General features: G+C 40.0%; 1 protein-coding gene across 12 annotated transcripts in view; it reads right to left on the reverse strand.

Moving 5' to 3' along the window:
* TCF4 (transcription factor 4) overlaps positions 1-21,886 on the reverse strand; it is a 371,854-nt gene that overhangs the window by 203,804 nt on the left and 146,164 nt on the right. The window lies entirely within an intron of this gene.

A 21,886-nucleotide genomic window follows, 5' to 3' on the forward strand; every position in this document is an offset into this window, starting at 1 on the left:
TTTAGGGGGGTGGTTTAAAGAGTTAAAGACTCCCTACCATTAATTTGCATCTGGTGCTTTTAGTGTGTGTGTGTGTTTTTTTCTTCCCTGAAAAGTTGGCAGAGCCGCCGATTTTCCATAATGCAAGCATTTGGGAATTGTGAGCGGAATGAAACCGATCCAATCTCCTGACTGCGACATGAATTTTCATTAATTACAACCTTGTCAGCAAAAGCATTATCAAAGCTGAATATGAAAATGCTAATGAGTCCTCATTTGCATATTTTTCTTTGTTGGAATGTCATTAATTATTACATTTTATGATGATGAATGCAGCTGTCGAAGCTCTCCGATGCATAATTAGCCATCAGAATGCCAGGAGCGGATCAGCATTTTTGGGTGGAAAAAAAACAAATTTCACTTCCACTCTCCCCCATCCCAACACCACCAAACACACACACACACGCGCGCATGCACACACACGCACACACCGACTCAAGAGCCCTGATGATGACAGTCCTGAGGCCGGACTTTGGGGGAAGTTGAAAAGAGCTAGGTTAAAGCAAATTTATTTTTGCCTTAAAATTATTTTGTTTTTAGCCGATAACAGTCTTATACAATAGAAGCAGTTCTTAATAAAAAAAAAATCATTATTCCAGCTTAATTAATGCCACGCTTAATTATAACACCATGATGTCAGCGGTTTTAATTAAGTATTGGCTCCGTTACAAAAAAAACTCCTCACTGCAGTAAGAGTCACAATACACAGAGTTGTGCAAATCATTTCTGTGATATTTTGGTCTTTTGTGGTTCACGAACTATTCAGATATTAACAGGCAGCATTGAAACTCCACGCACACACGCGTGCGGAGGAGAGGCACGCGCGTGCACACACACACACACACACACACACACACACACACAAAATCAAGCAAAGGGGAAAAACTGTACTTTCCTCCTACATTACTTGGATAGACTTTAGAGCTTACCTACTTGACCACTTTTTTGAGCTAAAGTGTAAGTGAAGATGACAAAACATAGCTCATCCTCTCTCAGCCTCTGGGAACGGTGTTTATAAGTAAAAAAAGAAAAACAACACAGAGCAGATGGGACCATTACACATGACCAAACCAATCAATCACAGATGAAGGGCCCAGGTGCAGCGCAGCCGTGCAACAACGCACCATTTCACAGTCTGTCAGACACACACACACAGTCGTCCATGAGTGACCCTCCTCAGCTCCCCCCGGACCTCATCTGGGGCACTGCGCCCCTCTCGCCTGCCTACACTCCAACTGACATCTTCATAATCGCCCTGTCTTTCTATCTGCTTTGGCTCCTGTAAAGAGAGGAGGATGGAAGGGGTGGTGACTGGGAGGAAGGGGGGATGGGAGGGGAGATGAGGACAGGGGCTCACATCATTGTCACTTATGAGGAGTCCAGTCTTCCTCCTTCTGCCATCCCCATGGACCCTCCCTCCCCAACCACCATCAGAATCGCTTCTCTAACCATCATTATGCTCATTAATTTTTAAGGGTGACTGCTTGGCTGCGGCACCCCAACTGTCTGCCATTAGAAATAGAAATTTTGTTTGTGAGTTTCTTGCCTGTGAGGAAACAAGATGTGTGTCACTCGACAAAGTCATGATTAGACGGAAATGTTAGAAATTAATTAATTGGAAGTGGGTAGGAAGACTTTTCTTAGCCCCCTCCAAATTAGTTAAAATGAGACTCTAGTTACCCACAAGCTTCCAAGGAACCAGCTCTGTCTCAAGATTTTGTGTCTTAAATAAATTCCACAGCCTTTGGCATCCTATGTCACAAACTCATCCAGGAATCACTGAACCCAAATGAAACTGTACATTTGCAAGGGTCACAAGCTTACACTGGCAACATAACTGAAACACCAACTTAAACACAAAGTTAGGGACAGGCTTCCTGCTTTAAACTCAGAATTCCTAACTCACAGCCTAACTTTCTATGGCTTTCAGCTTTCCTTTCTTTAAAACAAAACAAACACAAAGCACAAAAATACCAAACAACAACTGAGGGGGGAGCGGAGAAAGACAGTAACCAACAGAATCAGAATGACAATATACAGCACTGAGGCCCACCTACTCCATTTGGAAAAAAAACCTCATCACACCACATCAGAAAAAAATAGATTGGTTTTATTGATCCAATGAATTATTTAATCATGTCTTCTTTCTTAAGTCTAGGTAATTTATAACAGTTTTTGAGATCTTTTGATACAGTACAAATATTATAAAACGATCAGCTCTATTTACTCAAAATACTGAATATGGACACTTTCTGCAGCTTTAGGAGATGCCTGCTCATTCGAAGAGTGATTGAATCCTCTCGACAATTTAGAATTTATTTTGCCTATTTGGAGATGAGAAGGAGGTTAGGAAAGCACTCAAACCCTCCAAAGAACAACTATATGGCCGCAAAATAGCTTAAAGGATTTATGTTCCAAAATGCTCATGACGTTTTAGGAATTACTGAAAATTTACACTAAGAACAAGAAAAAGTTTAATCAAAATAGACCACACAATCCAGCCACTTTAAGGATTAAGTCAAGTTGTCATTTATGTGAAGCTTCATGTAAATGGTAGAAAAATTGAAATAGAGTACAGGCTAAGTTGGGTAAGAAAGTGTCCTACCTAAAATCTGCATGCCATTCCATATACAGGCAAAGGCAATTTTACAGAACACTAGGCAGACTGGATTGGTTGAAATGGAAGCTTTGTCTCTTAGCATGGGCCCTACCATCAATTCAAACATGTTCTCAAAATGGTTTGATGATGCACTTGTTTTTGGCTTTTCTTTTCTTTTGAGCATTCAGGATGCTTCCCCCATCTCTTCACCAATGAATTTGTCCTTTGGAAACTTCTAAGTATTGAATGAATCTTTCCGTTCCCCCGTGGATCCTATAATTTTTATGCTTAGTCCTTGTTAGCAAGGAACCTCATATCTGAAGTCAAGAAAAAAAAAACAAAAACAAAAAACAGAAAACATATTAACGTCTTCCATAGCTATGTGGGAAAGGATCACCTTGTGTTCTGAATGTGTATATCTTTTCTTCACGAAACAGACTCTACACATTTGCATTAATAAATTTCTATTTTCAAGCTCAACAGAAATTGCAGTACAAAAAGCAGATGTGTACGTTGGGCTCTTTCAAATTAAATTTCCAAAAGCAGAGCCTATTCTAGCTCAAGATCAAAGGAACTAAAACACGATCTCCTCCCCCTTCCAATATAATTACAGAGATTTCACTTCTTTTGTTACAATGAGCACAACAGGTAAATCTTAAACCTGAAGGATAATGATCAGGTGCTACAGCTCAGCTTTGCTGGGTTGCTGAATCGCTCTGCTCAGTGCCCCTGCTGTTTAAACTATCACTCTACAGGAAGATGGGAAATGCCTAGTGCTCTACTTTATTCTTGGAGATTTGTTTCCTTTTCCACATCAAGACTACACAGAATAGTTCTGAGATGAATACAACCCATTTTTGAGCAGACTTTAAAGAAGGGACATGTCCATCCTAAAACACACACCAAGGGGGAAAAAAAACAAAACATACACACACACACACACACACACACACACACATATTTTCATATATATGTTTTATTGGTAGGCTACCTAAAAACCCTTTTGGAAGGATATGGGGTATAAATAATAAATAAGTGAGAACTGACATGATTGTGAAATGTCATATCCTGGCAGTCCTATAAAAGGACAAGACCTTAGGGAGGCAGAAGAAAGAGATGCAGTCACAGATCATCCAAAACTGAGGTTCGAAAGAAAATCTGTTCCACTTTGGAATGATTAGTATCATCTACTTCTTTGGGGAAGACAGGTAAAGAGAGAACCAAATTTAAGTCAACGCCCAAAAAAAGAGTGAACTTTGGGCAAGCACCCCCTCTAGGCTTAAACATCCTTGAGAGCAACTGCATTCTACATTTGTATTTCCATCTCCCTTTTAAAATTCTTGGTACCTCATTTCATCCTTTGCTGCCCATAGGCATCTGTTCCCCTCTATCTGCCATTTAGAAAAACTCTGCTTAAATTCCTTGTGCATCTGTCCCTTGCTTAGTGTATATTTGTGATGTTTAAATATGGTGCTTGATATTAGAGCAGCCTTGCATGTAAATACAAACACTTTTCTAACCCAGAAAAATATTTCAATGCCCTCTCCCCTAAAGACAATACACAAAGTAAATTAAATACTACCAATATTTTATAAAATAAATATATACTTCTATATATATCATACTAACATACAAACATATACAAACACAGACACACAAAGACACATACACACTCCTCAAAGCTTCTAGTGTGTCTACCAACCAGTGTCATCACAGTATAAATTCCAGTAACAATGTTCTTTCCCAGAATACAGTCTTTTACTTTTAAGGAGCTAGGGTTTCCTAGCTGCTGAATTATTTTTTGGTCATAGATGAAATAAAACACGATTTTGCATAAAGATACCATTTCAAGGATATCTACTCTTGCGAATATAAGGGGCAAAAAAGCTTTAAAAACCACAGTTCAATAGCATCAAAAACCCCAAATCCAACAGGTTTAATTTTTTCCTATATCTCCTCTACACACCCTTCCTTCTCCTTGCCCATTCCTTCATTCTTCCAGCTTCTTTTCCCTTTTCCATACTGCCTTCCTTAAAGAAGAGGTACTGGATGAGGAGAAAACATTGGAGGGGGAACCTGGAAATGTGGCTTCCAAATTTCAGTTCTGCCAATACCTAGCTGTATGAATATCTGTTTTCTCATCTGAATTAGAGTGATTCCTCAGCTCCCTTGAGAAATAGTTACTATTAACTATATTAATAATAAGAATAATGATTTTCCCCATGCCAAACACTTTGCAGTGTAGTCAGATGATTAGCAACATGGATCTGAGAGTCAAACCACCTGGGTTTGAATTCCTCATCCCTGCTCCCAATGAACTAATAACCCTGGCAAGTTACTGAATATCTTGATGCCTCCATCTTCTCAATGAAATAGGACTAGGAATAACATCTACATCATGCTATTGCTGTGAGGAACAAATAAGTGAAGACATTGAATGCCCTCAGCATTTGTATTCATTCTTTCTGATCTGTCTCCACCCACAATGAAAGTTTGCAGAAAAGGGAGTATCTTATGTTCACCACTATATTCACATAACCTAAAATAGTACTTGCTATTTGTATGGAATTGGTAAATAAAAAACTGTTCAGTGAATGAATGAATACATGAACAGATCAAGAAACGTGTTTTGTTCATCATGAGAACCAATCATTCTAAGACTAAACTATTAAATACTTAACTAGATGTAATTTACATGGGATTTTGCATGACCTCTGTCTTCAGGAAACTGATAATTTATTATGTGAATGAAAAGTGCAAACAACTATAGTTATAAACATAGAGAAAAATCACATTAGAAGTACATAAAATAAATACTTTGCCAAGTCAGATGAAAGCCAACTCAACTCTGAGGGATGGAAAGTCAGTTCCTATTCCATGATTCCACCAAGAAAACTCTCTGAAAATGTCAACAGTGACCACTAAAGTAGTTAAAGCCAACAGACACTGTTGAGTAGTCATCTTCCTTGATGACCAAAAAAGACAAATCTATCCCCTGCTTCTTAAAAAACTATGCTTGGCATAGCTTCTACAACATCACATTTCCCTTCTCTCCTAGTCCCTGGCATGCTCTTTTGTTCTCAATTGAATGTCTTTAAATCTTGAAAATCCTTCAACTGCTAGGCCTAAGGTCCACCTGTTACTCAAGACTCCATAAGCAATTTCATACCATCAACTGGCATCTCTACAAACAGCTCTTCAATTGCAGACTCTCCAATCAGACATCTCTGATCTGTATACCCTTAAATTCAACTGTCTACTTGATCTCTTCACTTGACTGGTTAAAGGTACCTCAAAATTAACACACCAAACTCATGATCTTCTCCTTTCAACCTAGACATTTTCTAACATTCCTGGGTTTTACAGAAACTAAAGAAGAAATAAGATTATATTACATTTGTTAAGAATCTCCTATTTCTTAGCTCCCATGCTAGATGTGCACTTCTTAAGTTTCATTACTATGCTCTGAGATATCATTATCTTCATTTTTAAGAGTAGTAAAGCTCAGATAAACCACCTCCATTTCATCACAGAGCATGGATTTCAGGCTACATAGCTCAAAATTAAGAGGATACACAATGTTTGGTGTCAAAAAACAATCTTAATCCCTTAGTTGGAGCCTTATTGCCTTGAGGGGGTTGTCACATAGTAAGCCTCCCGATTCATACTGGAGAGGGATTTTGGTGAACTGAAGAGAGGTCTACTCAGGAGAAGGAGGAGAAGATAGACAACATCTTAATAGAGCAAAACAGACAATAAAAAAGAGAAAAGTTACAGAAAATAAATGTAAGTGTGGAAAAAACTGATTAAACAAAACTATAAAAACCTAGGATATTAAATATATTTTGTCAATGAAAAGCTACAATGATGCAAAATTTTTAAATGCATAAATATATCCATAGCAAACACAGGAAACAAGAACCATCAAAGGCCCACAGATGGGGCATATACGTGAAATGAATCCTTAGCAGGGTTGTCGAAAGTGAAACAACTTCACCTAGTGGCATAATCTCTCTGGCCAGGGCCCTGGGCCATCCACACAACACCAGGACCAGAAATTTCATGGAGTCTTCTCCTCCATTTTCCTGTGGGTCCCTGCAGAAGTTGCAAGTTCTGCCACTTGAATTCATGTTGCCCAACATGAATGACTACACTTCACACCTGGCTTAGGACAAAACATGTTCCCTTCCCTCGCACTAGGTGAAATCAGACTCTGGGATTGCTCTCACTCAAGAAGAAACTTCCATCTCTTCCATGAGAACACTTAAAAAGCCCATTTGGTCAGTTCATCAGTGAGTCCTCATCAATCCAGGTGACTTGCTCCCTACCTCCAAATCCTGAAGATTCCACTATTTAGGTCTTGACATCATCTATCAGAAACTATCACAGTGTGGCTTACTCAGCTACTCACAGACACGTAATGGTTGCCTGTCTCCCTGGAGTGACGACCTCTGTGATGGGAATTCCTCTTTTTGCATATGGACGACTGGGGGTTACCAGACAGAGGAAACTAGACATGTTGACGTTAAATGTTACATGGTATATTTTTAAATATAATATTAATATTAGAACATTCATCTCTCTGTATCCACAGCTTCAGACCTTTGACGTCTCCAGCTGTCAGGGAAAAATACTTTTCTAGCAGAGGAAAAAGTAGATCAGCACTCTTATCTCTATCAATCACAAACACATCCCGTTACATTTTCTGGCTCACTGGAGAGAATTTCTCCCTTCCAGTACTTGCCATGCCAAACTAACCACGATTTGTTACAGGAAAGGACCCTGAGTTGGTGGGGGGGAGCAGAATGGATAAAAGGCAGTTCACCTTTTAGCTTTCATCCAGAGGCCACAACCCTGGCGAAGTCAATAATTTCCAAGTTTTCCACCAGCAAACTGGAAGAGGCAGATTCTTAGCACACAAACAATTATATTTGGGCTCCCAATTTAAAAATGACACTTGCAAGCCACGCAAACCTCCAAAGCAGATGCCCTACTGAAGATACACGGGTGGCCCAAGATCACACAGCTACTGAGCAATGACATTAGGGAATCAAACCCTACTAGGACTCCAGATTCCCAGCTCTTCCCATGCCTACACTTACGAAGACAGAAGCAGAAAGTAGAAAAAAAAAAAAAAAAGTAGTGAGCGAAACAGAAGGCAAGTTAGACGTTTTTAACATTGTGGATGTTGAGGGAGACAGGTTTTAAAAGACAAAACGAACAGGGCTAGAAAAAAATCATGGAATTTGCTGTGCCACTCTAGGAGATGCCAAACTGCCTTGGAAACTAAGTAGTTTTTTGGGAAAGTTGCTGGAATATATCAGACTGAGGTATTGACACATAGGCCTGAAGTGGGTCCCAACTTTCACATCATCCCAGGAGATTTGAAGTAAGTGATCACATTTCACCGAGAAACCACACTTTGATAATCACTGCCAGAGAAGAGAGGATCCATTTGCACATTTTGAAGCAAAGGGAAAAGGAGTCAGGGGAAAGACAGATGATGAAAGAAAATAGAGTTATGAAAAGAAAGGTCCCAGGAGACGCAAGTTAGAAGAAGCTGAAAGATGCAAATGCAAAAAAGGGTTGTCAACAGAATAAAAATGAAGCCCATTTTCTGCTAAGACATGGGGGAAGAAGGAGCCAGTTGGAGTTCAGTTGCAGCTCTTCTAAGATCACCTACCTCAAATCAAGGAACACATCTGAGAAACCTGACAGCTCTTCTAAATTTCTGGAACGCTTACATCCCTTTGATTCCACTTTCTTTCTTGCTTTTTTTTCAGACGGAGTTTTGCTCTTGTCGCCAGGCTAGCGTGCAATGGCACGATCTCCGCTCACTGCAACCTCCGCCTCTGGGGTTCGAGCGATTCTCTTGCCTCAGGCTCCCAAGTAGTTGGGATTACAGGCGACTGCCACCACGCCCGGCTAATGTTTGTATTTTTAGTAGAGACGGGGTTTCACCACATTGGCCAAGCTGGTCTTGAACTCCTGACCTCAGGTGATCCACCCGTCTCGGCCTCCCAAAGTGCTGGGATTACAGATGTGAGCCACCACGGCTGGCCTCCACTTTCTTTATGTCTCTCCTTCTCTGAGGACTACCTGACCCATGTAGGGTCTTGTATTTCTGACTGAATGGTGAAGACTTGGAGCAAACAGGATGGCAGCAGGCGGTGATGAGAAAGAAAGATGACTTGGACCCAGGTCACCTCTCCGGCAGTCTAAGGAGATACAGCATTAGTTTGCAGGTCCTGGTGGTATCTCTCATGATCCAGTGTTTCTTCTATTTCAATAAATTTTACTGTGGCACAAACAGGGCTTCAAAATCACTCATGGAAAATGAGACAACTAACGTCAGGGGGATCTTCCAAAGAAATGGCAACTAGAGCCAGGCGCGGTGGCTCACACCTGTAATCCCAGCACTTTGGGAGGCCGAGACGGGCGGATCACGAGGTCAGGAGATCGGGACCATCCTGGCTAACATGGGGAAACCCCGTCTCTAGTAAAAATACAACAAAAATTAGCCGGGCGAGGTGGCGGGCGCCTGTAGTCCCAGCTACTCAGGAGGCTGAGGCAGGAGAATGGCGAGAACCCGGGAGGCGGAGCTTGCAGTGAGCTGAGATCGCGCCACTGCACTCCAGCCTGGGCTACTGAGCCAGACTCTTGTCTCAAAAAAAAAAAAAAAAAAAAAAAAAGGAAGTCATGGTGGCTGGCTCACGCCTGTAATCCCAGCACTTTGGGAGGCCAAGGCAGGCAATCACGAGGTCAGGAGATCAAGACCATCCTGGCTAACACGGTGAAACCCCGTCCCTACTAAAAAAAAATACAAAAAATTAGCCGGGCGAGGTGGCGGGCGCCTGTAGTCCCAACGACTGGGGAGGCTGAGGCAGGAGAATGGGGTGAACCCAGGAGGCGGAGCTTGCAGTGAGCCGAGATCGCACCACTGAACTCCAGCCCGGGTGTCACAGCGAGACTCCATCTCAGGAAAAGAAAAAAAAGAAAGAAAGAAATGGCAACTAGAGAAGCAAGAGGACATAGGGAGCTACCAAAAGGTGGTGCAGGGATATCTCTGAAAGTCAACTCTGTGAAAGTAATAGCACAGTGCAATGGGAGATTTAGGTTTTCAGCATTTAAAAATGATAATCTGGGCTGGGTGAGGTGGCTCACGCCTGTAATCCCAGCACTCTGGGAGGCCAACGTAGGTGGAACACTCGAAGTCAGGAGTTTGAGACCAGCCTGGTAAACATGACGAAACCCTGTCACTACTAAAAAATACAAAAATTAGCTGGGCCTGGTGGCACACGCCTGTAGTTCCAGCTACTTGGGTGGCTGAGGCAGCAGAATCACTTGAACTCAGGAGGCAGAGGCTGCAGTGGGCCAAGATCGCGCCACTGCATTCCAGCCTGAGCAACAGAGCGAGACTCCGTCTCAAAAATGAATAAATAAATATGATAATCTTCCTTTGCAGGCTGAACTGAGATTTGTACTTATTCATCCTCTTCATGAGGTAAGGTAAGTAGCAGGGAGGAAGGAGAAAACTGAGCCCTACTGAAGACTTAATACGTTTCAAATCTTACACTGGGCGCTTTACCCTATACAACCTTGTGAGGTTGGCCTTGTTACCTTCATCCCACACACACAAAAAGGGAGACTGGGGAGTTTAAGCGCTTGAGCCAGGATGTAAACTCACATGTCAGTGAGTGTGGAAACAGGGTCTCCCAAAAAGTAAACAAACTAGATTAATCATCTGTCAGAGAAACCCACTCCTCTACTCGCTCCTCTTCACTGAACATACGTGCTACACTGATTCTACTTTAATTCTGATTCTCTAAATTGCTTCTAAGTGCTTTCCCACTATTTTGCTCATTTTTGTGAAAGATTGTAGACTACTATGGGTGTAAACACTGACCTGAATTCCACAGAGGAGTCTAATTTCAGGCCAGCAGTGTACTTGGCAAATACAAGTCCTCACCAGATGTACATATTTCTATTAATAAAGCAACAGGTCTATACTCATCAGCCTCACTTATCACTTATTAAAAAATAATGATGACAATATTTTCCCTTGATTTTGTGACCTGTAATCCTGCTTCTTGGAAGGTCTTTTTAAAAAGATTCTTGCTGTGGTTTAGCAGTGTGCTGAAATACATGTTTTTAAAAAAGAAAAGTAAAAAGTGCAGTAGTGAATTTGGTAGTCATAGCATCTCGATAACTTACATTTACATCTAATACTTCTAACCTGTCACATCTACCTGTGTTGCCCACCAGGGAAATAAAGTCTGCTGGTTAAGAAAACACATTGCAGAGTCTGGCAGAACTGTGTGCTAAGCCCAAAACATACCAGGAACCAAGAGTTGGTCCTCTATCTGGATTCTTTTAACCTCTCTGTCCCTCCTACCTTCCTTATGGGTGAAACGCAGATAACAAATACTCCTCACAAAGAGTTGCTATTAGATCAAATTTGCAAATAGCAGCACAGTGTTTGGCACATAGGTAACTAGCAGCTACGGTTCCCAGATTCGAAATAATATCAATAAACATGTATGGGCTTTAGCAATAAACATTACAGACACTGTTGGACAAAATTGACTATCACTATTTACAATTTAGCGTTAATGGATCACGGATTTACTTTGCTCTTATGTGGACAAGAAAGCTTTATATTGGTACCACAGATACAAAGACCAGACATTGATCTGGACTGTTTTGAAAATACATGCCTCTGGTGATACGGACTAAGAGACCAGAGAGCCAGGAGATTAAATGCCTCGCCAAATATACCCAACTGCGTGTGCTGTTGATGACAGCAATGTCTATGCAAGAGGTGGCACACGTTTTCAACTTTACGTGTTTGCATTATGTTACGACGGAAACTGTATCACATTAGTGGCTCCCCAGGCTTTTCACTTTTGCTATTCTATTTTAGTTCCAAGCAAGCCTCCTTGGTTTTATGAGCCCTTCCCTCTGCACCTTTCTCCCTGCTTGTCCCTTATGTGCCCAATCATCCATGTGCACGATGCTGACAGAGCCATTTCCTCCTCAGCTGTTACCCTTGAGTAGTTTTCCAGTCCTTTGCAGGCTAACACTTCAAGGCATAATTCCTACCCACTTGCAACTTTTATTCTAAAGGAAATAAAACAAATCAGCCTAAGACTGCCAGAGTGAAATAATGTTTTCAAATGCTTGTCATACACAAAATAGTCTCATTCAATGGTCTTAACGTATAGAGCAAATAAATGAAAGCAAATCTTCTCTATTCACTATGCTCAACTGTATTTCTCCTTTTGCTTCTATGCACTGACTTCTAGTATCCTCTTCTCTTTATTAATTCTGCCAAAAAAGTGTTCATTGTAATAAAAACTCCTTACTTACAATAATTCACCTTGAGTGACAAGCAAATGTCTACTTCAATCACTATGTAGAATTTTTTTGTTTGCTTGTTTGCATGATAAAATCTTGAGATTTTTCTGTTATTGTGATATTGTTCAAAACTTCAAAGAAGAATTCTGGTTCTGGTAATGTGTTTTCAAACAGGAATACAGGACATTCTAATCACCTCTCAAGAGTGTGTGTGTGTGTGTGTGTGTGTGTGTGTGTATGTGTTAATTTTGGTAGGTACACAGTAGGTATATATGAGGTATATGAGGTATTTTCATATAGGTTTATAATGTGTAATCATATATGGGTAAATGGAGTACCCATCAACTCAAGCATCTGTCCTTTATGTTACAAACAATACAATTACACTCTTTCAGTTACTTTTAAATGTACAACTAAATTATTATTGCTTATAATCACCCTGTTGTGCCATCAAATACTAGATCTTATTCATTCTTCCAACTCTTTTTTGGTGGCCATTAAGGTCAAGTATTCTTATTTAACAAATAAACCTTCTACTCTTAAGTTCTACTCTGGTGAATTGAAATACTGATTGCATTAAACTGTAGTTCCTTCTCTCAAATGTGGTTTGCTTGCTTGCTTAACCCAATGCCTAATGCAGTGTGAGTGAGAAATAAATATAAATTATAGGTAACCTTCAACTTTACCTGTAAATATGCTGAGTTAGGAATAAGTCTATCTGTAGTTATCAGCTGAGGACTGCAAATGATTGCAAAGTTATTTTTATTAAATAGTCTTAAATTTGGCTCCATGATATTGGCAAATGCTGAGTCTGTAACCGTTTGGATTACACATACTTCTGGCCCATTTTCAAAACCACTAGCACCATGTTTACTGTTTGTCTCTTCCCCACTTGAATAAAAGCTCCACAAGGGCAGGCATTATTTTCTGCCTTGTTTCCTGATGCCAAGTGCCTGACATATAGTGCTGAGTATATATTTGCAGAATGAATGATAAACACTGAACATGGCTTGTACAGTCCTTCATGAGCTGGCTCTCATGTTCATGTAGAGCCTACTCCTCATACCTTTCCTCTTCCAGTGATGGGAAGGAGACGCACAGTCCTCTCTCTACTTCTAGCCTTCTTTAGATCTGGCTGCTCATGACTCAAACACGCCTCCATCCATTCCCATGTCAGCTCCCTTTGGCTGGCTGTTTTCCTGATCACTCAGATCTGAACTTAAATGTCAACTTCCCCGACTTTCTCTGTGCTATGTGCCTCCCTGTTACGAGCACCCACAGGACCCTGTATTTCTCTTGGCCTGTTTACTACATCCTGTGTCTTACGGCAGACAAAACGTAACTTCAAGTATGTGGTGATAAGGGGTGTATCTCCAACACCAAGCCATGCAAGTATGTGATACAAATCTAATGCTCAATAAGCATCTGAGGAATAGACTTAATGAATGACTTAATACTATTTATGAAAGAACCATAAGAAGCAGCTATCTACATCCAGAAAAACTGATAGTAATCAGTACATGATAAAAGTCAAATAAGCTTACAAACAACAGAACTTAAAATCCAATTATGCAATATGTTTTGAGTCTTTCCAAAAGTTATGGATATTCTTGAACCATTAATAGTGGAATATGCCTTCAAATAAACCTTCACCAATCAAGATTCTGTATTAGAAAAAAGTTCCTGAGTAAAGAAATGGTTATTAACATCCAGAGAAATAATTTTATATGATTAATAATTTAACTACTTTATTCATTAAAATAAAACTGCTTTAATTCTCCGTAAAGGTTACATTTTCAACTTCCCAAAAATTCTCAATAAAAGCAGGCTTTAATAATGTCAATGGTAAAATGGTATTCTACTATGACGTAAGAAAACAAGTAAATGAAATTTCTAAATACATTTTCTTTCTGTTTGGGCCACGTATTACACGACGTAGAGGAGACATTAACTGATTTTCTCTCTGTATCTTAATTTTCTTAAATTAAATATACAGAATTCAACAGAAGCACAAAAGAAGTGAAATAAAAGATACACGAAATCTAAGAGGTGAAGGTCTACCGCCACGGCCAAAATGTTAGCCGGGGACCTCATATGAGCCTATGAAACTGCAGCACTGAGCAGCCTGAAGTCAGGTCTGTATCCAGAATGTGAACAAAACATTCACCTGTATGTGAAGAACCCACACAGACAAAAACAGTTTTATTATTCCAAAGGTCACTAGACATATAACTAAATATCCTTATTATCTACATCACTATTTTACAGACTGAACAGCAACAACAACAAAAAAAACTCATAAATTCAAACAACTTGGAGTTTGTATTTCTTTTACAGAACAGCCTTAAAAAGTCTTTGACTGCATAAAATAAGTCCTAGAAGATAGCAGAGATAATATTAGAAAGTGTAACAAAATCACCCAAGTCCCTGAGAAAAACATTCATGCCTACAACCAATTTTGAGGCTAATTTCTTAGCATCCTTAGCTATTTCCCTAACCATTCTGCACAAGGCAAAGTTTCCCACTTCACTGTCAGTCTTAGCTACACATTACAAAATATAATGAATGGGGGTTCTTTTTGAAATATTTATAATGCTGACTTTCCTCTAATTTGGCTTTCCTTTTTTTCTAAATTGGTAAAAATCTGCTAACCCCTTTTCCTTTAATACAAGAAAAATCATTCCTACCACATACGTATGATGCTGAATTGTGAATCTACAGCAATGACAGTTTCATTCACAACATTATTATAGAAGCAAATCTTTAGGGCCAGTAGACTAAATCTATCAATTTGATGAATGATTAAAATATAAAAGAGGGATCATTTCAGCCCATTCTCTCTCTCAATGGAAATATGCACAATTTTAACATATTAGAAGTTACCCATTTTCTTTGATCTAAAAATTATTAATTTATTGCATACAAACATCTTAGTGGTAAATAATTAGGTGCTAAGTAGGTGATGATTCACTTTTCCTAAGTGAAAAAAAAAGGATTTAAAAATATTGAGTTCAAGAAAAAATAACAATTTTGAAAACAAAAATGACAATTTTTTGAAGCAATGTGTAGGTGAGAAATTCCTGTTTAAATAACAAAAGCCTAGATCCCAGCCCAGGCCTCTAAACACAGAATCTCACAGATGGAGCCCAGGCATCTGCACTGTATGAATGGGCTACAGGTTACTCAGATGCACAGTAAGGCTGAGGAACCACAAGGTGCAATCTTATTTCCTCATTGGGTTCAGGAGTCCTGGGCAAACATCTCAAGAATGTCACTCATCAGATACATGTCAGATATATAAGGCATCAAGAAATGGTGGACTATAGTGAAATTCAAAGTAAATATAGGTTTAGGCCAGGCACAGTAGCTCACGCCTCTAATCCCAGCAGTTTCGGAGGCCAAGGCGGGCGGATCCCTCGAGCTCAGGAGTTTGAGACCAGCCTGGCCAACATGGTGAAACGCTGTTTCTACTAAAAATACAAAAATTAGCTGGGCGTGGTGGTGTACGCCTGTAATCCGAGCTACTCGGGAGGCTGAGACAGGAGAACTGCTTGAACCTGGGAGGTGGAGGTTGCAGGGAGCAGAGATCATAACACTGAACTCCAGCCTGGGTGACAGAGTGAGACTTCCTCTCAAAAAAAAAAAAAAAAAAAAAAAAAAGCAAATAGGCTAAGATTGACGACAGCTGCTTTCTCAAGGCCTCTGCTCAGCCCCTCACTCTCTCCTCTCATTAGTCACTCAGCCATTGCAGGTGGGGTTGGTATTGCTATGATTATAGTTGTCTCGCACATGTTAGTATTCCCCTCAATAAGATGGCAAACTCGCCCAGGGCAGGGACCAAGTCTGACAGTCCCCAAAAGAGTGATCTAGTCCTAGAAAAAAAGCCAACCAAACTGCAACTCACTCTACATTACAAAAAACGCAAATGTGAAAAAAGAAAGTGATGTAGCTCAACGGACCCTTCTCCACTGGATGAAGTATAGCAGCTTTCACAGACACCTGAATGTGGAACATTACATACAAGAATCCAGGGTGAATGTGGAACATTACATACGAGAATCCAGGGTCCACGGGAGTCTGTTTCAACCAAAAGTCACCACCTGCGGTCCTGGTAGGAAAGGTAGCACTGGAGATTAATTTTACCAGGAAGACTTTTGGCCATGGGAACAAGGACTACAGGACAAAACTGTGCACTGGACGAAAGTTTCTTCAGCCCTCTCCTACACGCTCAGAAGCATTCTCTGAAACATTCAATACTCCATTCCCAGGCAGCTGTTACAACAGTAGTATCTGAAGGTGAGAAGGGACTGCAGTGAAGCTCCCTCCTCACAACAGTGTTTGCATTAATGAGTATCTTAAAGTATTCTTTGAACACTAAGCAAAGACAGATTAATGCTGAGAACAGAAATTGAAAGGTGTTTTTAGTCAGCCCAGTTTTGCCGGGCCCTAAAATTGACAGAGGCCAAGAGGAGGGGGATGGGTGGTTCAAATAGAGAGGGGAGTTATCAGCCTGGGACGGAGGTGTGTGCACCAGGGCGGGGCAGGGGTTGAAAGGCAGGGGGTGGGACAATGAAGAAAGGAAAAAGTACTTTTGGAAGTATAGCCTCTTTCTTGCTCAGGTCAAGAACTTCATGAATTCCAAAACAGTAGGAGTTTGAGGGGTTTGTAAATTCCTTCGTGGCCACTGGTGGGGAGAAACAAACAAGGAGTTTTGTTTGCAGCACAGGGGACAGAGAAGAGCTTGGGAAGAGAGGGATCCACATCTGAGGATGAGGGCAAAAAGTAGGCACCACGCTGAGGACAGCACAGGACATAGAGCGAGCAACAAAGGGGACTGCCCCTCTCCAGATCTTTGCCCGTCAAGTAGCTGGTTAAAAACAAGACCAGTAATGATGAACACACTGAAATCAATGCCTGGCATGAGGTGGGGCTGCTTATATGAGTGAGGAAGAAGTGACTTCAAAGACCCTCAGGAAGTATCTATCTTTTCCAGCCCTGTAGTCCAGAATCTAGCACACTCCCTGGCACTAAGAAGCATCTATCCAGCAAATACTGGCCCAATCAAGGACTCAGTGATCACCTTGGACACAAAAATCATCCTTAATAAGCACAGTAAACATTAAACCCTCAACATAATGGGAAACTATAAAAGAACTTAGCAGGAAAGATGTCTTGGTTATTCAAGGCTGCTTATATGATCATTTTTTTTTTTTTCTTTTTTTTTTGAGAGTCTTGCTCTGTCACCGAAGCTGGAGTGTAACAGCACGATCTCGGATCACTGCAAACTCCACCTCCCGGGTTCAAGCAACTCTCCTGCCTCAGCCTCCCGAGTAGCTGGGACTATAGGCACGTGCCACAACACCCGGCTAATTTTTTGTATTTTTAGTAGAGATGGGGTTTCACTACGTTAGCCAGGTTGGTCTCAAACTCCTGGCCTCAAATGATCCCCCCGCCTCAGCCTCCCAAAGAGCTGGGATTACAGGCATGAGCCACCACGCCCAGCCACGATCATTATTCTTTAAGTATACTATCTTACTTCCTTTAAGGACAAGTTTCAAAAGGGCTAGTCTAACAAATTAACTAGGTCAAAACACACACACAAGAAAATACTTCCAGCCTTTCTAAGTGATGCAGAAATGTTTTTCCTCTTCTTGTTAGCTTCTTTGTTCCCACTTCTTGAAGATTTTTAGGTGACTACTGGTAAGCTTTGGGATTTTATTTGTTTTTTTGCTACTCACCCCTTGATCACCTGTTTTAGCACGATCCTGATTTCTTTTGTATTTCTTCATTCTCCCCTGGGAAATTTGTGTCTGTGTCTGGCATCTGTCCCCACCACCTCCTCCTTTGTGAACACTGGGGTGAAAATTTCATTTATTTTTTAGCAGTATCTCTATCGTCCGTCAATATATTACCCTTTCTCTGTCTTCCAGGCTTGACAAACCACTTTTCAGGCCCCTCCTTCAGGTGCTTTGAGAAACAGCTCATTATTATTTATCATGATCTCATTGGTAATCTTTCTTCTTTCTGGCACTCTTAATTTGGGGATGTTTTCTGATATTCTCAACATCTTCCTGTAATCATGCCAGTCTCCTCTATAACACTTGATGTCAACTGTGCCTCTTTCTTCATAAGTAATTGCTCTGTGCTCTCCAGTTTTCCATCCTGTTAGCCTGATAGCTGGAAATTTCTTACAGCGTGTCTATTCTTACACAGCATAACTTTGGGGTGTCTGTTTATTGGATTTATCTCTGAATACGCATGCCTGTTTCCACTCTGGGTGCTTTCTCCTTCACTACTTGCTCCTTTTTTTTTTTTTTTTTTCTTTCTTTTTCTTCTTTATAAGGTCTAACCATCAAGGCCACCTTTTACATTTTGTTTTGAGGGATAAAAAGGCTGCGGTTCTGCCTACACATGGCCTGCGTTTCTCAGTGTTTGAATTAATGGCTCAGATAATATTTGCTATGAAAAGCATCATTTGATGACCAAATCCAGTGCAACAATCCATTAGGTCCAAACTCCTACACGTGCTCCAAATTTGCATAACCAAATCAAGCTTCCCTGCTCTTTCTTTCTGTTCTCTAGTTTGACCACAGACTTGCTGAAGCTTCTAGCTGGATTATCACATGCTCTTAAAATACTCTCCCATTTTCCACTTCCAATCATATCCTTTGTTTCAGATAAAACTTAATCAACAGGGGTTTTGTGTAGGTTTCCATTTGTACATAATGATAAATAGCTTAAACTATATTCAGTACATTCACGATCACTATTTTACTTTCTTTAACATACACAGATAAATCACATTCTATCCATCCCATTATTTCCCATGATTATGTCCATGTCCTGGCGGTTTTTACTATCTGAGAGACAGAATTTAACTCCTCTCCCACTTTTTAATTATTAGCCAATATTAGCTTTTCTCAAAATTAAACAATACAAAATAGAGCAGCTTGAGCTAGATGGTAGATGCCATGCAATAAATTTATTATTTTCATTATAATGAATAAAAATAGTAAAATAAGTACTACTATATATTATATATGGAGAAAGTAATATATGTATTATGTAATCATATAATAAGTAAAATACAGAAGGATTTTGCCCCTTCCATGTGGATTAGACTAAGGGTGCTACAAAGCAATATTGAGTAATATAGTCACAAATCAGTGGAAACTCTTCAGCAGGCCACAACATAGTGTGCATTTGTGTGCTGCCCTATTCTCCAAAAAGAATGCTGTCATACCCATTTTAAAAAATGGGAAATCAACAGAAACTGACTTCTCTGGGATCACTAAGAAATCGTGGCAATCCAGTCCCAAGCGCTAATTGGTAATGCTTTTAAGCACCACATTTAACTGGATTTTCTTATAGCACTAATGTTCCTCCACCGACACAACTTAGCAGGCAATGTATTTACAAAACTGTAACAGCCTGAAAAGAATTAACAATGAACAATGTGCAAAATAGTCAATTACAAGCTTAAACTTTAAACAAGCACTTACAATGAAGATTTAAAAAAAAAAAAAAAAAAAAAACTATCTTGGCTATTGGGTCATTTTCCAGGCTACTAACTGCTAAACCATGTGCAGAACGTGCTTCCAATTTAACCATCCAGATTTTCTAAAAAGGCAGATAGCTTTGCTCTGCAGGCAGAATCAAGTTGGTCTTCAATTTGATTTTCAAAACAAAGCAGTTCTACAGAAAACCACTAAGCTTTTGCTACAAATGATCAGAAAAAGAAAAGGGGAAGTAGGTTTTATTTTAAAGACCCCAATTTGTCCATCCATGTAAACGAAAAATATAACTTTATTTTCAAAAAGGGTGATAGAGGAATAAATTCTACAGCCCCATCAGTTTCTAAGGATTATTGGCCACAAGTCTCAGCTCTTCTGAGACATAGCATTGGCAATGGGTGCCAATGCAAAAAATAACACATAGGAAGTCAGGATGATTTTTAAAAGCTACAGAGAAAATCTGAAATTCTTCCTAACTAATAAAGCACCTCTCAGGTCTTATAAATAATTGGATACAATGAAATCTGAGATCTCAGAATGGGTAGCTTCCCTCTTCCAATAACACCAGATCAAAACCATATACAAGGAAATGACCGGAACAGAAGCCAGGTGCATAGAAGAACTTTTGCATTTCCACAAATGTGCAAAGAACTTTATCACAGTACAGAATGAACACATGAAGCTCTGCACCCTTCTGCAGCTCTAGGTTGTAACCAGCCCAGAGTCTACAGAAATCCTACATACTGGTATAATGAACCAAGATGGGCTAGCTTTTTAAATATACCATTCGTACGTACTTCTTGTGGGTGTGACCAAACAGAGGAAGCTGAAAATGGTTTGTCCAGAGGGAAGTCTGTAACTGCAAACAGTGTGCTGATGACCCTGCTGACTTGTCACCATTGCGATGTTTCCTATAAAAACAAGTCAGGTTGATCTAACCTTGGTTCTAGTCAACCTAGACCTTGTATGGGGTCCCATTGCTTGGTTTTAAAACAGGTTGTTGGATACTAATCTATGCCCTCCCTCTGAGTATGCCTAGCTATCCAACAACAGAAACCTGTTCTCAAAACTCCCCTGTGAGCTCACACATCACCCTCCAGAGATCTTGTTTATCACAAGAACCATGTTCCTGAAAATTTGCCATGAGTCTAATTTTCATAGTCTTAACATGGGCATCCCCTGGCAAGCAGTCTGTAAAGCAAATAGTTACCTCTCAATCTATCATTAGTGTTAACCCAAATTTTCACATAACCTTCAGCACCTGTATTGAGTAGCTGGCTTACCTTGGAATTTTCTGCCTTAACATTAAATGTAGGTAAAGAAACATCTAAGACTTTTGTTCAGGCAATTTTAAGCTTTTGTTGTTGTTGTTCTTGTTTGTTTTAGTTCTTTTCTCAAGAGACCCAACAAGGTAGCTGGTTAACTATCAGTCAATGGCAAATTTAGTAATCATCATATTCTATCTATTGCCTGGTAAATTTGGGTTCATTACACAACTCAAAATCAAGAACCACACTTCATTCTTCCATTTGTCATAGATGAACCATTTGGCTTAAACTTTGTCTCCAGAAAGAATACTGAAAGTAGAGAAAAGGATCCACAATCATAAAAATAGCACCCTTAACTGCTCATATGCCCTACAATAGTAATGGTGAAAAGTTACACAGTGTTGATGATGTTCTGGGGATTCCTCTATGCATTATACATGCATTATCTCATTTATTTCACCCAGCAATCCCAACAGATGGATTTTATAATATCTTCAACACAGAGATGAGGAAATTGTGACTCAGAGAAAGCAACTTAGATGTCACCCAGGTCGTAAAGGGCGGGCAGAGCCAGGATATAAACCCAAGAGTTTGCATTCCTAAGCATCACACCATCTCACTTCCTATATCAACAGAGTGAAAGGACAGAATTATTGCACATTTGCAGACCAAAGCCAACACGAAGAAATCAGATGAGGATACGTATTAAGTCCCATTATACACAAAGACATGGAAGCCTTGGTTGGAAAGCAATTAATGTTAAAAACACTTAATGATTTTAGTGGACCACAAGCTCCATTTTCAGTCAATGCTAAAATATGAATGTATAAACAGAATCTTAGACTGCATTAACACTAAAAACGAGAGCAGATCCACTATTGATCAAACCAGATCTGGAATACTAGGGTAAGACTTGGATTCACCACTTGGAGGGAAAAAGAGACAAACTAGAACACAGCAGAGGATGGTGACTGGAAATACAAGGTGTGGTTAAACCATGTTCTATGATGTGTTGCAAGTTTTCCAATTGCGCTTTTGAAGGAAGCCAAGATTATCATCCTTGAAAACAGTGGAAAGAGAGACAATACACAATATTAGTTAGCTTCAGA

Source organism: Rhinopithecus roxellana, chromosome 21 (genome assembly GCF_007565055.1).
Source record: "Rhinopithecus roxellana isolate Shanxi Qingling chromosome 21, ASM756505v1, whole genome shotgun sequence".
Classification (NCBI taxonomy): domain Eukaryota; kingdom Metazoa; phylum Chordata; class Mammalia; order Primates; family Cercopithecidae; genus Rhinopithecus; species Rhinopithecus roxellana.